This window comes from Podarcis muralis, chromosome 6 (genome assembly GCF_964188315.1).
Source record: "Podarcis muralis chromosome 6, rPodMur119.hap1.1, whole genome shotgun sequence".
Taxonomy (NCBI): domain Eukaryota; kingdom Metazoa; phylum Chordata; class Lepidosauria; order Squamata; family Lacertidae; genus Podarcis; species Podarcis muralis.
Genome location: NC_135660.1, coordinates 92,300,190 through 92,308,577, shown reverse-complemented (window position 1 = coordinate 92,308,577; position 8,388 = coordinate 92,300,190). Strand labels below are relative to the sequence as shown.

The window sequence follows — 8,388 nt, the reverse complement described above, 5'->3', positions numbered from 1 at the left end:
CTCGCTCGCTTCCTTCCTTCCTTCTTTCCTTCCGCTCCCCCCCTTCCTCCCCTCAAATGGTTCGTGCCATTAGCGCGACCGGCTGACGCAAGAAAGCAAGGCAGCCAATCAGAGCGCTCCTCTGACACCCGTTCTTCTCTTCTCTTGTCCGTCTCTCTCTGTTTGCGATGTTTTTCGCTTTCCGAGCAGGAATCTGTAAAAGCAGGTTGGGCTGGGGAGGAAGTGACGGGATGGGAGGGGCTTGACGAATCGGGGCGAGGCTTCGGGTTCGCCCTGATTGACACCTTCCGGCCGCCGCGCGCCGTCGGCCAATCCAAGCCGAGGGTGGGCGGGACTCGCTGGACGCGGAGTCTGAGGCGGCGCTTTCGAGTTCAGTTTGGCGGCGGCCGCTCAGCGCGAGGGAGCGAGCCAGGCGGCTGACCCGACGGTCTCCTTAGTCGAGCAGCGAGGACCGCGGGCCTGGTTTGTTTCACAGTTGTTTCTGCCGGTTGGAGCGACGGGAGTGTTTCTGGGCGTGTACAGAATTGTTTTCTTTTTAGGCTGGGGGAGGGGAGAGTTTCTGTGTGTGTTTAATGGCCTCATAGCAAAGTTGGGTTTATTAAACTGACATACTGCTTCCTCATGTGGGACAAGAAGCTACAGTTAGAACTGGATATGGAACAACTGATTGGTTCAAAATTGGGAAAGGAGTACGACAAGGCTGTATTTTGTCTCCCTGCTTATTTAATTTATATGCAGAATTCATCATGCGAAAGGCTGGGCTGGATAAATCCCAAGCTGGAATTAAGATTGCCAGAAGAAATATCAACAACCTCAGATATGCAGATGACACAACCTTGATGGCAGAAAGTGCGTAGGAATTAAAGAACCTTTTAATGAGGGTGAAAGAGGAGAGCGCAAACTATGGTCTGAAGCTCAACATCCAAAAAACGAAGATCATGGCCACTGGTCCCATCACCTCCTGGCAAATAGAAGGGGAAGAAATGGAGGCAGTGAGAGATTTTACTTTCTTGGGCTCCATGATCACTGCAGATGGTGACAGCAGCCACGAAATTAAAAGACACCTGCTTCTTGGGAGAAAAGCAATGACAAACCTAGACAGCATCTTGGGAAGTAGAGACGTCACCTTGCCAACAAAGGTCCGTATAGTTAAAGCTATGGTTTTCCCAGTAGTGATGTATGGAAGTGAGAGCTGGACCATAAAGAAGGCTGATTGCTGAAGAATTGATGCTTTTGAATTATGGTGCTGGAGAAGACTTGAGAGTCCCATGGACTGCAAGAAGATCAAACGCATCCATTCTTAAGGAAATCAGCCCTGAGTGCTCACTGGAAGGACAGATCGTGAAGCTGAGGCTCCAGTACTTTGGCCACTTCATGAGAAGAGAAGACTCCCTGGAGAAGACACTGATGCTGGGAAAGATGGAGGGCACAAGGAGAAGGGGGCGACAGAGGATGAGATGGTTGGATGGTGTTTTCGAGGTGACCAGCATGAGTTTGACCAAACTGCGGGAGGTAGTGGAGGACAGAGGTGCCTGGCGTGCTCTGGTCCATGGGGGTCACGAAGAGTCGGACACGACTAAACGACTAAACAACAACAACTGCTTCCTCATAGTGATTGGTGGGTGGGTGTAAAATGAAATCAAATGTTTCATAGCTGCCGTTTATTGACGGAGGTGTTTTTTTAAAATTTTTTTATTAAAACCTTGTCATAGTACAATAAGATGAAACAAATCTAAATGAAATGAAATGAAAACACAGTGAAAGAAGAAACAGCGAAGGGAAGAAAAGGGGGAAAAGAGGAAAAATAAAAAGGACTTCTGATTTTCTGCCTATTGGTTACATAAATGAAATTGTCCCAAATACTCTAGGATGATACCCAACAGATCTACTTTCTGTTAGGCAATATTTGCCCAGTCTTCCAACCCAAATGACTCACATTAATTCGTTTTTCTTTTTACACAAAAAATCCAAAAGGGGGTTCTCTAATTATCGTTATTAATACATTTCAACAGTCGTTTTTCTGTAATCAAAATTAATTAATTTGTATACTGCCCTATACCTGTAGTTCTCAGCGTGGTTGCAACATAAAATCACAATATAAAAACACAAAGTGCATAATATCAAGAGTCCACTGTGAGTGTATATTAAAATAAGATTCCACAATTCTCTTATTATTCATTAATTTGAACCCAGTGCTATATCTTCAATTCCCATTTCCTGTTGCATTTCCTGTGGTTTTCCATCCTGTTTTTTAAAATCCCTTCCATTTATGTTTCTTCCATTTCCCTTCCCCTAAAAAGTGCCAGAGGTTTGATAGCTTTTTCCTCTGAATTCACTCCTAGTCGTGCACAGAGTCCTTTCTCTCTCAACTCTATCTCTGCCTGATCAGTATATCTCTTCCGCTCTCCATCCATGGCTTCTTTCCACCTCTGCAACACCACAACTCTCATTTCACTAAGCACCTGTGTGAAGGACTTCTCCATTTCACCCGCCTCCAACTCTACCATTTCATGTTCCTGTTCTGGCAATCCTTTATCCATATTGAGCTTTGAAGTCTTGGTGTCTTCTTTTCGCCTTCATCCAGGCCTGGGAAATGGACCACGGCTTGTCTGCCTACTTGGCCAATGGCAGGTGGGCTGTGATCCCCGCCCCTGGCTTCACTCTGGTCCTCATCCGCCCCATGTGTTTACTTATGTAACATAGAGTTAAAGTCGTAGTGATTACTTTATTTTCCAAGTAAACACACAAAAGGCAAGTTATAACTGATCAGTGGTCAAGTTCGCTGACAGGGCTTAGCAAGCAAGTGTTGACAAGTGAGTATGTTGTACAATGTCAGGAAGTCCAGCATGCATCAGCAGGAATATGTTGCGTGTAATGACTTGTTTATGGGACACGGGTGGCGCTGTGGGTTAAACCACAGAGCCTAGGGCTTGCCGATCAGAAGGCCGGCGGTTCGAATCCCCACCACGGGGTGAGCTCCCGTTGCTCGGTCCCTGCTTCAGCCAACCTAGCAGTTCGAAAGCACGAAGTGCAAGTAGATAAATAGGTACCGCTCCGGCGGGAAGGTAAACGGCGTTTCTGTGCGCTGTTCTGGTTCAGCAGAAGGGGCTTAGTCATGCTGGCCACTTGACCAGGAAGCTGTATGCCGGCTCCCTCGGCCCATAGAGCAAGATGAGCGCCGCAACCCCAGAGTCGGTCACGACTGGACCTAATGGTCAGGGGTCCCTTTACCTTTAATGACTTGTTTACAATCTAATACTATAAATAGGCAACACACATGACATCTAATTTAGATTGTTTCTGAATTGTGTGACAAGCAGTTAATAGTAGTGCAAGTGCAATAAATTTTAAAAAATTAATTCATATTTGATACCTTCTATCTTTACGGATTACAGATCACATACAAATTATATTATTGTTGTTTCAATAAAATAGCAATTTACGCTTGAGTATTTTTATACATTTTCTTATACATCTACCATATCCTTCCCCCAAGACACATCCTATGGAAAGCTCTGCAAAACAAAATCTGTTACAGTGTGGTCCCATCTCATGTGACGGTTCTGCCCCAGAAGCAGTAGTACGTATTTGCAAAACCACACATAGCCAAAAACTGCTGGCTCTCGAGGGAACCACGACACAGAGGCCCTCCCCGTGTCTCCACTTCCCTCACTCCTGCATGCACAGTAGCAGCATTGAATGAATAAATTTATTACGGTCATAGACCAGAAGAAAAGAAAAAAAACATAAAAGGCAACAGTAGTTTACGAGGGAATGATGGTGTCAATTAAAAGTTGTAAAATTATACATAAAAACAATACATATATGCACACACACCCACACACACACACATATATACTCATATATGCACTACAGCATTGAGAGGACCATAGCAGATTGATTTTCCTCTTTTCTGAGTTGCCACAGCAAGGAGAAGAGAGCAGGGAGTGGCAACCAGCCTCCTACAGCTGCGAGATGAGCAGGGAAGCAGCGCAAGGCAGACAGAGGGAAAAGAAACCTGGCTCCCTTGGCTGTAGTAGGGAGGAAAGCGAGCAGAAGCTACAGCTCCACTGCAGATCCATGGTGTCAAGCTCAATGCCAAGAAAAGAAAAGCAAGTTATGGGGCCTCAAACATCCAGATAACTACCGTATTTTTCGCCCTATAGGATGCACTTTTCCCCCTCCAAAAAGGAAGGGGAAATGTGTGTGCGTCCTATGGGGCGAATGCAGGCTTCAGGAAACTCTGCGCAAGCCGCGGGAGCCCTCCCCCGGCTTGCGCAGAGCCGCCTCTTATCCCGAAGCCCCGGCGCGCTCAGCAGTCGCGTTGGGGCTTCGGGTAGCTCCGCGCAAGCCGCGGGAGGGCTTCCGCAGCTTGCACAGAGCAGCCTGTTCTGGGGGCTGGGGTCGGGGGAAGCGCCTGGGGTGGGGGGGATAAAATGTTCTTTATTTTTTTTTTTTAAATAATTTTTATTAATTTTCCAAACATGTAATAAAAACAAACAATAAAACAAAACAACACATACAAACAAATAAACATGTATAATTTCTTAAACTTATTTTCCTTCACTTTACTTCCCGGACTTCCCCATACCTCCCTTTTTCTGCATCCTTATATTTACCTTTTCTCAGCAACCCTTTATTTAATTAATGACTTATTTTCGTTATAATTTCCTTAGACTTATGATTTACAGCTGCAATTCTCTGTTTCTTAACACCATAACATCTCAGCACTCCTCAATTTTACAACAGTTTTTGAGATATATTTTAAATTTCTTCCAATCTTCTTCCACTGTCTCACTCCCCTGGTCACGGATTCTGCCGGTGGGGGGATAAAATTTTCTTTCCCCCCAAAAAAAAACTAGGTGCGCCTTATGGGTCGGTGCGTCCTATGGGGCGCAAAATACGGTAATCACGTCTGTGTGCACACTGACAAGGCTATCCAGATACCGGGCAGTAGGGGCACCGCCTGGCTAAACCCTCACCACCCATTCAAGGAAAATACTAAAGCCCTTGAAGGCTGAACAGGGGACAGAGCAGCTCATGAGCATAGCTCTCAACAGTACTGACCTTGAAACGGGACGTCCAACAGGTCCCTGGCTTGTGGGTGCGCAGGCAGCAGCTGAGAGGCTGGCTTGATGTCACCTTTTGCCAGCAGCACACCGCTTCTGAACCGCACAACCCCCACTGCCTCCTCAAAGGGTATGTATTTCACAGAGACCATTTCCTGTGCAACCCTGTCCCCTTTAGGAAATGAAAGAATATGGATGAGGTGTATTCCCCAGGCAGGAAGGAGGAAAAGGGTCCAGAGTTCCTCTCCTATCCAGGTAAGGACCCTGGCTTCTGTCCTTTTATAAATGGGGCACCAAGAGGGCACCAAACACAGCCCTGCTTCAATAGTGGGAACAACATTCCCTAGGCAGTCTTGATACATCCACATGACCATACACTGTCTCTCACATTTGAATAATTTAGTAATATTTATTTCTGCTTTCAGTAAGCAAAAGCCAGCTGCATATTAATTATCCGCATCTGTATGAATACAGAGACTGAAAACCATCGATGACAAATCCAAATATTCAAATATTTCCAAACTGGAGTTCCGGGCATGCAAGTTGCAATGGCATTGTTATGTGTAGAAACAATATAATAACAGTGAAATCATTTTCTTGATAGCTTATTTGTTCTAATAATGTGGTAAGACATTGAATAGATGGCGCTCTAATAGGAAGAGTAGGAGTTTATAATTAGGCTGTGCGTTCTCATGTTGCTCAAGATAGGATAGTTACTTCATATTTAGTTAAAATGTACTAGTAGCCTACTTCTGGAGAAAATATTGCCTTGTTTAGCATATCTAGGACATTATTTTGATTTCCCAACATAAACATAGTGGTTCTTTTAAAAAGAGCAGCAGGCTGTTTATACTGGCCGAATCTGACAATATAATTGATGTTTCACATTTATAGCTTGGTATTTTGGGCTCAATAAATCATCTTCAAAATGTTGCCAGTAAGATTGGGAAAATGAGAAACAGAACCTGAAATTGATAGGTTTATCTATCTCTCCCTGTGCCATCCCTAGGTTCCTGACTGGGCACAATTCAAAGTTTTCTGCCCTCTTGGCAATGTGCTAGATCAGTGTTTCCCAACCTTTTTTGGGCAAAGGCACACTTGTTTCATGAAAAAAATCTCGAGGCACACCACCATTACAGCCCCGTGATGTCAGCGCGCAGCGTCACGCCGGGAGGGACATGAATTGCTAGCAAATTACATAATCACCTCCTTGAGGGCTGGCTCATCTTCTCCGAAGGCAGAACCCCATTAATTAACAGCACAGACTCACACCATAGCCAAGACGATGTTGGAAAACCTCAGTCATGCACAGTCATGCACATGTGGGGGCTAAATGAGGACGAAGACCGGGCAGAGAGCAGGGTTCAAATCACCCCACCTGGCCAGGACAATCCCTGGGTGCTCCCTTGGGCCACTCGCCTGAACCACCTCGCAGGGCTGTTGTTGCGAGGATAACACGGGGAGAACCACGCGCGCCCCCGGGAGCTCCTTGGAGGAGAAAGCGGGCGATGAATGCAATGCACGAAATATATGAGAGGCGACCAGGTTTTGCAGGTGAGGGGCCCCCGCCAGCCTCCGCTTCCAACACCCGGCGCAACGACGCCGAAGTTTCCCCCCGGGCTCGGCTCGGGGAGCAGCGCTGCTCCCCCCCCCCGCTCCCCTTCGCCCTCCCGGCTCTCTCTGCCGCCCACTGGGGACCCCCCTCACCTGCCAAGTCCGGAGCACCGGTGGAAGTTGCATGCATGCATGCAGGGCGCCGCGTTGCCATTGCATTGCACTGCACTCCATGCAATGCCTGCACGCATGCATTGCCTTGCACGCACGCCAAGGGGTCTCCCCGCGGTCCGATGCGTCCCCTCCGGCGCGGATGCAGCATTGCAAAAATAAACACACACCCCCCGACGCAGACCAACCTGGGGGGCAGCCTCCGCCTCCGCGGGGATCCCCGGCCTCCATCCTGCCGCCCGATCTCCGCGGGGGCCCAGGCAGGCTGCGCGGGGTCTGCGCGGAAGAGCCCCTGCCCGCCCGGCCGCCGCCGCGCTCATTCCATGGCCGGGAGAAGAGCGCTTCAAACAAAACGCCCGGCCCGCCAGGCCACGCTGGGAAACGTAGTTTGCACACCCCGCGCGGGCGCGGAGCCCAAGGGCGAGGGGACTACGGATCCCGGCAGCCCCCGCGCCGGGGACGGAGGGGGAGAGGCCGGGTGCAGGGATGGAGGGACGGGTGGGCGAGCGAGTGAGTGAGTGGCAGCCGCCAAGCCTTGGCCGAGAGCCAGGAAGGGCCTCCCCGGAGGAGGAGGAGGGAGGCGCAGAGCGGGAGGGAGGGAGGGAACCCCAGGGGTCATCTAGTGACGGCGCCCCAATCGAAAATTTGACTTTAAAAAAAAAAAATCTTTCAATTTTTTAATTTTTCCCGCGGCACACCAGGCAACATCTCGCGGCACACTAGTGTGCCGCGGAACAGTGGTTGGGAAACACTGTGCTAGATTCCTTGGCTAAGGAGTGGAACCAGTTGCTGTGCTAAGGTGATACCAGCTTCGTAAGTTTTGATTACTTAGATCACCTGCCTTTCTGTGCCTTCCATTAACTGTGTCTTGCCTGCTGTGCCTTAGATTAGCAATTTCCATATGCAGACCACCAATCAACATTAAAGGCTTTGAAAAGAATCCTCCTTTGAGTTCTTGTTCTTTTGCAACTGGCAGCCAGGACTTAAACTCAGAACTTGAGATCCTGCCCATGCATGGACCTCCCCCCACTTTCTCAACCAAGCCTGGAGTTTCTTATCCTGATTTTGGGGAGCAGGGAGTGCTTGACCAAATAACAACTATGAGCTGGTTCTTCCTCTAATATCCAGCAGATGGTGCTGGCATAACATAACTCAGGTGACTTAGTTTTTTAAAAGGGCAGTCTCAGCCTTCTTTCAAAATCCACAAACCCCAAAGACTCTGTTTTCCTAGATTATCGTATTTTTCGCTCTATAAGACGCACCAGACCACAAGACGCACCTAGTTTTTGGAGGAGGAAAACAAGAAAAAAATATTCTGAATCTCAGAAGCCAGAACAGCAAGAGGGATCGCTGCACAGTGAAAACAGCGATCCCTCTTGCTGTTCTGGCTTCTGCGCAGCCTGCATTCACTCCATGAGACGCACACACATTTCCCCTTACTTTTTAGGAAGGAAAAAGTGAGTCTTATAGAGCAAAAAATACGGTATAAATATTAAGCTGTTGTCAGTGGGGGGGGGGGGCGCAGCTGAAAGTTTCAGCTGTCAGTGCAGATTTAAAATGTCTAAAATCTAGGCTACTTGAGGTAGAGTGCAAG

At 48.0% G+C, this 8,388-nt stretch overlaps 1 long non-coding RNA gene across 1 annotated transcript; it reads left to right on the top strand.

Annotated features, from left to right (window-relative positions):
- Window positions 1–57: 57 nt before the first annotated feature.
- On the top strand, window positions 58–3,449 carry LOC144328070 (uncharacterized). Its single transcript, XR_013393317.1, has 2 exons — window positions 58–462; window positions 739–3,449. It is a non-coding gene; the product is annotated as an uncharacterized LOC144328070 (long non-coding RNA).
- The last annotated feature ends 4,939 nt before the right edge of the window (window positions 3,450–8,388 follow it).